The following is a 10579-nucleotide window of genomic DNA, read 5'->3' as shown; positions in this document are numbered from 1 at the left end:
AGCTCACTTGCTGTCACAGCTTGTGTCTGTAATCCTTCTGTGCTCTTCTGAAGCTAGCACAGGACTGTCAAATGGCTGACTTTCTCTTCTGCTCAGCTCCACAGGCAAACAGCAATGCATTTTTTCAAACTTCTGTCCTCGCGCAATTCTATTCCAGCTTTCTGGCAGCCACGCAGACTGTAAGGCCTGGCATCTAGAGTAACAGCCTCTAGATACCATACCATAGGTATAAGATACATAGAGGAGGTGTCTGGTACTCTTGCCTTGTCCCTGCACAATGCACCAGACCCACAGGCCCAGTGGCTGCCCCTTTTCTATTCTCGTTTTCGAAAGCAGGGCTGTGACAAATCCTTTTCTCTCAAGCAGTAAAATGACTTTCCTCTAATAGGCAACAAAAGAAAGGGCTGATTGCTTTCTCTCTCACATTGAAACTTTCTCTCTTCTGGTGCTGCATCTTTGTTGCTCTGTTTTTTATTTTATTTTGGATTGCGGTCAGCACTTGTAATACTGTAAAAAGATGAATGAAATCAATCATAACAGCCGTGCTAGCCAGAGCAGCAGCAGGAACACTGTAGTTGACCTTTGTTTCAATAGGAGAGCAGTTCAGTTACAAAATTATTTTATTTTTCCCCAGAACACTGCAACACAACTCTGAGCAAAACTAAATAACTTTTTCCTTAATTTCAACCATTCCATTAAATAAAAAGTAGTATACGATCTTCTAACTGCTCATTTTGAGAGCACCAGCCACAGAAGCCACCTAGCACCTCTCGCCTTTGTACAGAACACCCTCCTGTCAGTGGACAATCTAATTCAAATATGTAAAAAGTGTGCTGACAGCCCCACCACACACCCTTGAGTTAGTCTCCCCTGGAGACTCACAGTTGGAGCAGATTAAGTATTCACAAGCATAATCATAGGAGAACATTTTCCCATAAAGATAACCTCCCTATCAAATCACGTCAAGGAAACGTCCTAGAGACGGTCTGCCCTCTGACCATTGCTAACTAAACCTAGCTCATGTTTTACTTCTCATCACATGGCATCATGTGGCACAGGCCTTGCTGAAGTCAGAGTAAATGGCAGTCCTGCTAGGACAGTCACCTCCTCAAAGCAAGGCTCGTGTTGGTCCTGGCACAACTTATCCTTGGTGAAGCTCTGCTGGGCGTTCAGTGATATCACCTTGTCCCTTTTGTGCCTCCAGGTGATCTTCTCGCAGATGTCATCCCTAGTCTTCCCATAGAACAAAGGGAAGAGGATCATCTGGTTGTTTCTGGGATCTCTTATTTGCCTGTCTTGAGGATGGGCTCTACGCCTACCTTTTTCTAGCGCTTAGGAACCTGTCTTGATTCTCAACATCTTTAAGGCGACAGGCAGCAGCCCTCACAGTGACTTCCACCAACTCTGTCAGCACCCTTGAATGCAGCCCCCTTTTATCACTTGGACTTGTGCATGCCTGTTTGACTTACCCACTCCCCAACTGTATCTTCTATAGGCAACGCTTCATACCACAGACTCTGCTAGTAGGCTTGGGAACTGGGATGCCTGAGGACACACCTTACTCCTGGGAATTGAGTGAAAGCGTTATTTCACTGTTCATAGGTCTAGTTTCATCCCCCTGACGACTCTCACCACCTCATATGTGCTGCTAGAATTTTGCCTCACTTCTGACTTGGACAAAGACATTTCCTTTCAAAGGTGTAGAGATGGAGAACGTTTAATCTTCTGGGTTACAGCAGGTAACTCTTTGCTTCCCTTCTACTGCTTCAAAACTGCTGTAATGCCACAACAGCTGCATCTTATTTTCTCCCACTTCGGGATATTTGGAGAATTTTATTTTTTTTTACCAATAGTATCCCTAGCCATACACACAGCAACCTTACCAGCTCGTGATTAAATTCTGATGCCTCTTTCATTACAAAAATGTATTTTTTGAAAAGAATAATACAGGGATTTCATTCAAAGTCTTCCGTTATTTCTGACCAGCTCGTAAACAGAGCAAGACATGTCCTACAGAATTGCTATCTTAAGTATCTGTTCTATATTGATCTTTCGGATGTTGAAATTGTTTTCCTCGTGCAATACTTGTTGAAAAACTTCCTTTTCATCTCCCACATGCACTTCTCTATTACTAGTTTCGGTGTTCAGAACAAGAAATGCCTTGTGTGAATTAAAAATAGCGCTTGATTTCCCCCTAGCTTGTATCCCTACTTTTTTTGGTTTGATACAACCCACAGTCTCATCTCTACTATCTACTTCCCGAGTATTAATGATCAAAAAAATTTCAAAGCTGGACTGCTTTTTCCAGCTGTGCTTCTCTCACTTCAAAAGAAGACAGGCATCACGCAAGCAACATTTTTTTTCATCTCCATGCTTATATACATGTAAATAGCGGAACATGGATAGATCAAGCTGGGATTAATGAGACAAACAAGTTGCTTTTGGGCTCAGATGAGTCAGACTTTTAGTAAAACACTGGCAGGTTCTTGCAACCAGAAAAGTTTCAAGCTCAATGGCTTCACATTGTTTTAGAAACAACATATTAATTCCACATCAGTTGCTTCTCTGCCCTTTTCCTTTTGAGAAACTGGGATATATTACAAGATAAGTGTGGTCAAATTTTTGTTCCCTAGTCACACACTCCACAGCAGTAGCCTAACTGGATTTGTTCAATAATATTATTGCTTGAACATTTTGGGGATCACTGCCCTCCCAAAGCTGGTTAAATAACTAGCATAATTCTAAGGACAACATATTATTTGACTTCGAAGTCTCTGAATAACATGTATTTCCAAAACACAACAGCAGTAGACTGGTTTATCAAACAAAAAATCCCCAAACCCAACCCCCTAAAATTAGTAAAACAAGCAGGCACACAGATTATTTTGGGTTTATGTTACAACTTGGACAGTTTATAGTTTACTTTCTAGAAGCTCCTGCTCTGATTTAATACACACAGGAAAGGCTCTGTACTCAATCATAGACTTTCCAGTTCTGATCAACCCTTTTACTTACTTCAGGAAAACATTCTCACATTTCAGGAGAAAGATGAAAAAAGAAAACCACAACTTAGAACCCATTACTGCAGAGCACCAGATATCTTCAGATTAGATCCAAGATCTGATTTTATCTCCAAGATGAAAGATTCCTGGCCAACAAAAGAAAAAAAAAAAAAAGGGACACTCATTATACTGCTGCAATAATATTTTCTGCCCTTCATGTTTAACTCACCTAGCTTCAGGAGGTTTTACGCAAAGTTTGCAATAAAGTTCCTTTAGAGAAATTATCTAAAAAGAAACAGGGGCAGGTAAAGAAGATACATGGCCCAGCAACAGAAAATTACCAATATTTTTTTTCTATCCTTGGAGATTGACTTTTGAGGAAACAATGTAAATTATGACTTGTGATGTTTTTTTGCTGCTTGTGTGGACAATAATGTTATACTTAAATGGTGTTTAAATGGAGACACTTATGTGAAAGGAATGGCACAGAAGCTTACTTCAATGTTGGTGACCACCACCAGTTCTACTTACAGAGACTTGAGTCAGTAAATTGGGTTCTAAAATCCCTTGTTCAGCTGACACCCAGGCCTACAGATATGTAAGAACTCTGCAAGCCCTGACAACATTTAGATGAATGAGAGTTATTTCTGCACATCCATAAAAGTATGAAAAAAGTTTCAAATAGACTGAGCATCTTGGACTATCGTTCATGCATCAACAGAAATGAGAAATGACACATTCTTTTGCTTAAGTCTTGAGTGCTCAGTCTTGTCACAAATCTCAGAGCTCACTGGATATTTCTCAACAATGTCCATGTCCCACTATATTACAGCTTTTCTGAGAGTGAGTTCACAGGAGAGGTAAGGCATGAAACACTGCCATCGACCAAGAGCATTAGTTGTTAGAGCTCTAACCTAGGAAATGGGATTTGCAGGTTCAACTCCTTCCTCATTTTTTTTCACAAGTGACTATTCCTCAGACAAAGCCTAGATAATAATTTTTTGTAATACAACATATTTAAAAATGGCTGCTTGAGCTCTATGAAATTCAAGTGTGGAAGTAGTACTATTCAGCAGTTTCAGGGGAAAGACATTACAAAGCAATATAATCCAATTCAGGTTTTTGGAGTATGCAAAAGTAGAGTTTTTGTTACAGTATTAATGACCTAGTACAGAGTCCATCAATATATTTCTGCTGTTCAGACTTTAGAGGAAAACATGAAATGCCTATACAGCCTCAAATAGTCAAAAGCACAAAAAAATATCCTTTTCTCACTATACCAGCACAACTGCTCCCTCTCTTAAACGTAGGGTAGAATTTAAATGCTAGTCCCCTTGGAATGTTTATATCGTCTGTCCGCTAAAAAACAGATGAACTTTGACCATAATGAATTAAACTCATTTAATTTATATACTAGGTATTTATACGAGACCGCTTCAGTCATTTCCAGATGGCAGTCTTTAATCATTGGAACACTGAGATTCCCTCATTCCTCGCAATGTCAACCCCCACACAAAAAAGAGGAAAAGTAATTTATTTTAAGATACTTTAGTTTCACTTTGAAGCATGGAAAAAAGTTATTTGGAAGATAACAGTTACAGCAAAGGTGGCAATTTCTATTCATAGCCTTCCATGTATCACATAAACCAACCCATATCAGGCTTTTATTTCTGGGACTTTGGCCCAAGCAAAGTACATCTGTCAGCTTGTTTCTCCCTTCTTCCATATGTCACATCCACAAACTTCTGTAAAGCAGACAGCCAGATACAGCTTAAGTGGCATTTTTTAAGTTGTTTTCATTTCAGTCACCCTTCTACTTCTACTTGGAATCCCAAACCTTTGCATTCAGACTGCCAGTAAAATCCAGAAGTACTTACACTACTCAGCTCCAAAAAGCCTCCAGTTTTTAAATTGGTGATGTCTGCATTTGAGGAAGAGACTTTTCTAATTAAACAATATGGATCAATGCAATTTCTACAAATAGGGTTGGCTGTGGATATTCATTCACTCTTTCTGTAGCAGTTCCTTCCGAGATCACTGATTACAATGGAGAAGGACCAGTTTAATTTACCACAAGATCTCAAATAAAAGCAGGTCAATTCATAGTTAAGTACATATTGTACAAAAAGTCTTATGTGATTCAATATCAGCTTTTGTTGTTGCCTCAGTTTCTTATTTCCTATGTTTTTCTCTAACTACCACCACCATGGGAAAAAAGCTGGTGAAGGGTCTAGAGAACAAGTCCTATGAGAAGTGGCTGAGGGAACTGGGATTGTTTAGTCTGGAGATAAGGAGGCTTAAGGGAGACCTTATTGCTCTCTAGAACTACTAGGAAGGAGGTTGTAGCAAGGTGGGTGTCAGTCTCTTCTCCCAAGTAACAAGCGACAGGACAATAGGAAATGGGCTCAAATTGCACCAGAGGAGGTTTAGATTGGATATTAGGAAAAACTTCTTCACCAAAAAGGTTGTCAAGCATTGGAATAGACTACCCAGGGAAGTGGTGGAATCACCATCCCAGGAAGTATTTAAAAAACATGTAGCTGTGGCCCTTAGGGACAAGGTTTAGGGGTGGACTTGGCAGTGTTAGTTTTACAGTAGGACTTGATGATTTTAAAGGTCTTTTCCAACCTAAACAATTCTATGATTTTCTGACTCTTACTCGACTTTAAGTTTTTAATTCCTCCATGGGCTCACCTGTCCCACTTCAAATCATGTAGTGCAGTGTTTTCGTCAAGACTTTTGCAAATAACATCAATAAGTGGATATAGGTGTTTTTTCTCCTCTACTCGCACTTGTACACCCTAATATCTTCCTTTGTCTCAACAACCCTAGCAGATACCTTTATATATATATTTGGGAAGATCACTATAACAGCATGGGCAGAAGGGGGAGTTGGGGGCCAGGGGGAGGAAGACTAGCAAAGGGAATTAACTCAGCTTCCTTAAATGGCCAGACAACCCTGCACTACATAGCAACTGCAATAGCTGCTCTCTGGCAACAAATAAAATGGCGTCCACTTTTTGGATAGGCATCTTTCCAAGAATAAGGTTTAAAGAACCGAGTACCAACTCTTTCCTCCTGGAAAGGAATTCAGATTTCTGTACCCAAACAGAATAAAGAGACTTTCAAATTTTTCACACAAAACAATCAGGTCTTTCTGAAGGGGAGAACATAAAAAGGAACAAATAAATTTCCATATGAAAACTTTAGTCTCATCCTTAAAGAAAGGCCGTGACTGGGCTAATCTGAGCCACATAGTAAATTTGTGTCCAAATTGTCTTGTCTTCTCTGACCAGTGTCTGCATTAAATCAAGCATTTGGAAAGTATTCACTGATTTTTAAAAGTCCCACACGGAGTTTTGTATGGTTTTTACTCCCTCAAGTTTGCTCTTTTACTCCATCTGCTCCAGAGATACAGCTAGAATAATCTATTTTAAAGCTTTCTCTAGCATATGCCCTTGTAAGAGCATCAAAAATCAGATTCACTCGTATGTTAACAGGCAACAGAGGGACATCATTTGTTTCAGGCCAGGAAAATGCCTCCTTTCTTCCCCACTCACCAAAAATCTGCAGATTCTGCAGCACTATGTCACTTTATCTAACGTTATTTTTCAAGAGCCTAAACTAAGGATTTCCTAATTGCATGCTGCATTTCAAACTGAGCACTCAGATTTATTCTGCCTCCCTCCATTTACTTTGCTAATGGAATACTAACACTGCCTCATACCTCAACAGCTGCAGTGGTGGTGTAAGATGCACACGACAAAAGTTCTGAAGTGGCTCATGAGACATGGAAATTGGCAGTTCTTTCATATTTTGTCAAACTCTATCATCAGGTGTTTATGATTTTTGTCTCATGTCTTAAGAAGTTTGGTGAGTTTAAAACCCAGCTTCTAGAGAGCAGAATCAAGTGGGAATGGTACCTTTCATTCAAAAATGAAACAAAGCTTTTTTATACTTTACATTTGTGGAGAATTTGGCCACACCTGGAAGAGGAGGGGGGAAATTCCAAACGGTTTAATATTTCATGATTATATACCAATAATATTTACACGATTATTTTTGGTTCAGGTTGATTGCAGATGCCAACACAAAACACAAAATACATGAATTTGTTATTGATTAGCACCAACCTAGATTCACAACCAAGCAAAGTGCCGGTAGTGACACGAGGGCTGTAGTCAAGCTGTGTACCTAAGCTGTGTATTCTTCAGAGCACTGAAAAATCCAGACCATTTCCTACTATTTTGCCTAAGCTTCTGAGAAGCCTTAGACCAGATCTGTCTGCCAACTCCTGCTGAAGACAAAACCCCCTCTGTTACAAAGAGATTGTCATACTCCTCAATGACTTGTGAAAATACTGCTGATCAGTGTCACGTTTTGAGGTCAAAACGACCAGTCTATCAGCTCCCAAGTCAGGCAAGACCCTTGGGTCCGACTCCCCCTGCCCTCTCTATGGCAGCTCAGCAGGTCGGAGGGTGATTCGTCTGACTTATTGTGGGATCCTCACTAATAGACAAACAGGAGGTAATTTGGCCAGTATACCAGCTCCCAAGTTAGGCGAGACCCTTGGGTCCGACTCCCCCTGCCCTTTCTTGGCAGCTCAGTAGGTCGGAGGGTGATTCGCCCACTTATTAAAGGATCGTCACTAGTAATACTATGGGCCAGCTCCTTATAATAATTCAAAAGTTTCCGGAAACATGCATATATATTTTATTTGTGACAGAATACAGGTTCGAGGATAGCCGGCGATAGTGACTGACTACAAAAACAACTTTAATTGAAATACTGCAGTGATAATATAAAACGATTACTGATCAGTGATAATATTAAATAGCTAGCAAGATGTTAGTAAGTAATTAAGTAAGTGCACATAACACAGAGTTCTTACCCAATAGGCGTCCCTATGGGGGGGAGAAGAGAGGTTCAGCCCGTCAACTGATCCCAGACGTTCCGATGGGGGGGGCTTCTCCCTAACATCCCCTTTGTTTGCTGCCATTTTATACCTTTTTCGTATCTTTTAGGTGGAGCTCGAGTGACTCTAGTCATACATAACTTTTATTAGGATTGGTGTAAATTTCTCTCGTGAGGGGTGTTCACTAATTGGGATTGGTGTAAATTGCTCGTTTGAGGGGTGGTCGCAGCTCGGAGGCGGGTGGAGGTGTGACTTAGTAGCCGAAGGACACAATTTCGCCATCACTGCTGAGGCAGCGGTTGTGATTCACTTCCCTCAATGGCATTTTTATGGTTATCTTTACCAGGCGCCTCTCATCCCTGATAACAGGGATGAGCCGTGATACCTCCGTACCACTCTACTCCCCATTTCAAGGGTACTGCGTGGGCCTTGTTCGTTGTTTCTTGTCCCCGATAACAGGGATGAGCCATGATACTTTCGTATCACTCTCCTCCCCATTTCAAGGATATTGAGGCCTTGTTTGTTCCTGAAAGCAGCAGCTGTGTTTCATGTCAGAGCTGCTCTAATATTAGCTGAATTCTGGGGAACAATATTCTCCCATTCCCCTCCAATTTCAGTCATTTTCCCACAATCAGTCTTGATGGTGTACACAGAAATTAAGTCTTACCTCCATAAGGATATTCTATCCATAACAAATATTAAGTTGAAAGAAGGAAAAACAGAGTGATTCCTCCTCAGGTCGATAGAAGAGATCAGGGCTAGGGTCATTAGCAGCGCCTTGAAGTTCTTAGCTGTGCATTTTTTACGTTCCTGTTCCTGACCACTCTAGTTCCAGGGACAGCCACAACACTAACATCTGCTCAGGAAATGAGCTGGGATGTTTAGCAACAGACACAGCTTCAGGTCCTTAAATACCTCCTCGTCATGAGAAGCCTGGTGGAGAAGACCATCTGAATTTGTTTTCACATCTTTCACTAGAAAGTACGTTTATTTGGTTTGTGTGGCAAGGCATTGGTAGCAAGGGGGCTACAGGGGTGGCTTCTGCGAGAAGCTGCTAGAAGCTTCCCCTATGTCTGGTAGAGCCAATGCCAGTTGGCTCCAAGACGGACCCGCCGCTGGCCAAGATCAAGCCCATCAGCAACAGTGGTACTGCCTCTGTGATAACATGTTAAAAAAGGGGAAGAAAAACGCTGTGCAACGGCAACTGTAGACAAAGAAAGGAGTGAGAATATGTGAAGCAGTTCTGCAGACATCAAAGTCAGTGAAGAAGGAAGAGGAAGAGGTGCTCCAGGCACCAGAGCGGAGATTTCCCTGCAGCCTGTGGTGAAGACTATGGTGAAGCAGGCTGTGCCCCTGCAGCCCATGGAGGGTAACGGTGGAACAGAGATCCATCCGCAGCCCATGGAGGACTCCATGTCAGAGCGGTGGATGCACCTGAAGGAGACTGTGACCTCATGGGAAGCCTGTGCTGGACCAGGCTCCTGGCAGGACCTGTGGACCCACGGAGAGAGAGGAGCCCATGCTGGAGCAGGTTTGCTGGCAGGACTTGTGACCCTGTGGGGGATCCACGCTGGAGCAGTCTGTTTGTGAAGGACTGTACCCCATGGGAAGGATTCACATTAGAGAAGTTAGTGAAGAAATGCACTTGTTTTAAAAGACCTACCCTGGAAAACTTTGTGAAGAACTTCAGCCCATAGGAGGGACCCACACTGGAGCAGAAGAAGAGTGTGAGGAGTCCTCTCCCTGAGGAGGAGGGAGCAGCAGAAAAAATGTGTGATGAACTGACTGCAACCCCCATTCCCCATCCCCCTCTGCTGCTGGGGCGGGCAGGAGGAAGAGAATTCAGGAGTGAAGTTAAGCCTGGGAAGAAGAGAGGGGTGGGGGAAGGTGTTTTTAAGACTTGGTTTTATTTCTTATTATCCTACTCTGATTTGATTGGTAATAAATTAAACTAATTTCTCCAAGTTGAGCCAGTTTTGCCCATGACAGTAATTGGTGAGTGATCTCTCCCTGTCCTTATCGCGACCCACGAGCTTTTTGTTACATTTTGTCTCCCCCATCCATTTGAGGAGAGGGAGCAATAGAGAGGCTTTAGTGGGCACCTGGCTTCCAGCCAGGGTCAACTCACCACAGTATGATAGAGTTTTTTTACAGGGATGATAAATGCCAGAGTAAAAGTAAGCAAGCAGGCAGCAGATAGCAGCCAACGTAATAAAAAATACAGACTGATTTAGGAGGACTCATTCATTGATGTTTTTCCAGTGTAAGATGAAAAACAGTGCCAGCTACAAACTCTGCATTGCAAATGGTACTCCATCTACCCGCAGGGAATGAGTAAGAAGTCTGGCTGGAAAATAAAGGTGTAGACCAATATCATTATTTTAACAACACAAATGGCTCCACACATAGCCATCCATTTAGTGCTTAATACTACAATAATACATTTTTTGTTGCTTTTCCACAGCACAGCTATGAAATAGAAAACAATGCATTAAAAAAGTGTTCCAAATTTTCATTATTCCACCAGAAAATTTTAAAATCCATCCTTAAGTTATAAGCTTGTGCCACTAGCAAAGCCAGAGAAAGCCGTGCTGACCGAAAACATATCCTATACATCCTATTCAGCTGCACATCATTGTCTACACCAGATTCCTACCATGAC

This window comes from Tauraco erythrolophus, chromosome 3 (assembly GCF_009769465.1).
Source record: "Tauraco erythrolophus isolate bTauEry1 chromosome 3, bTauEry1.pri, whole genome shotgun sequence".
Lineage (NCBI taxonomy): Eukaryota > Metazoa > Chordata > Aves > Musophagiformes > Musophagidae > Tauraco > Tauraco erythrolophus.
This window is presented reverse-complemented; position numbering follows the sequence as displayed.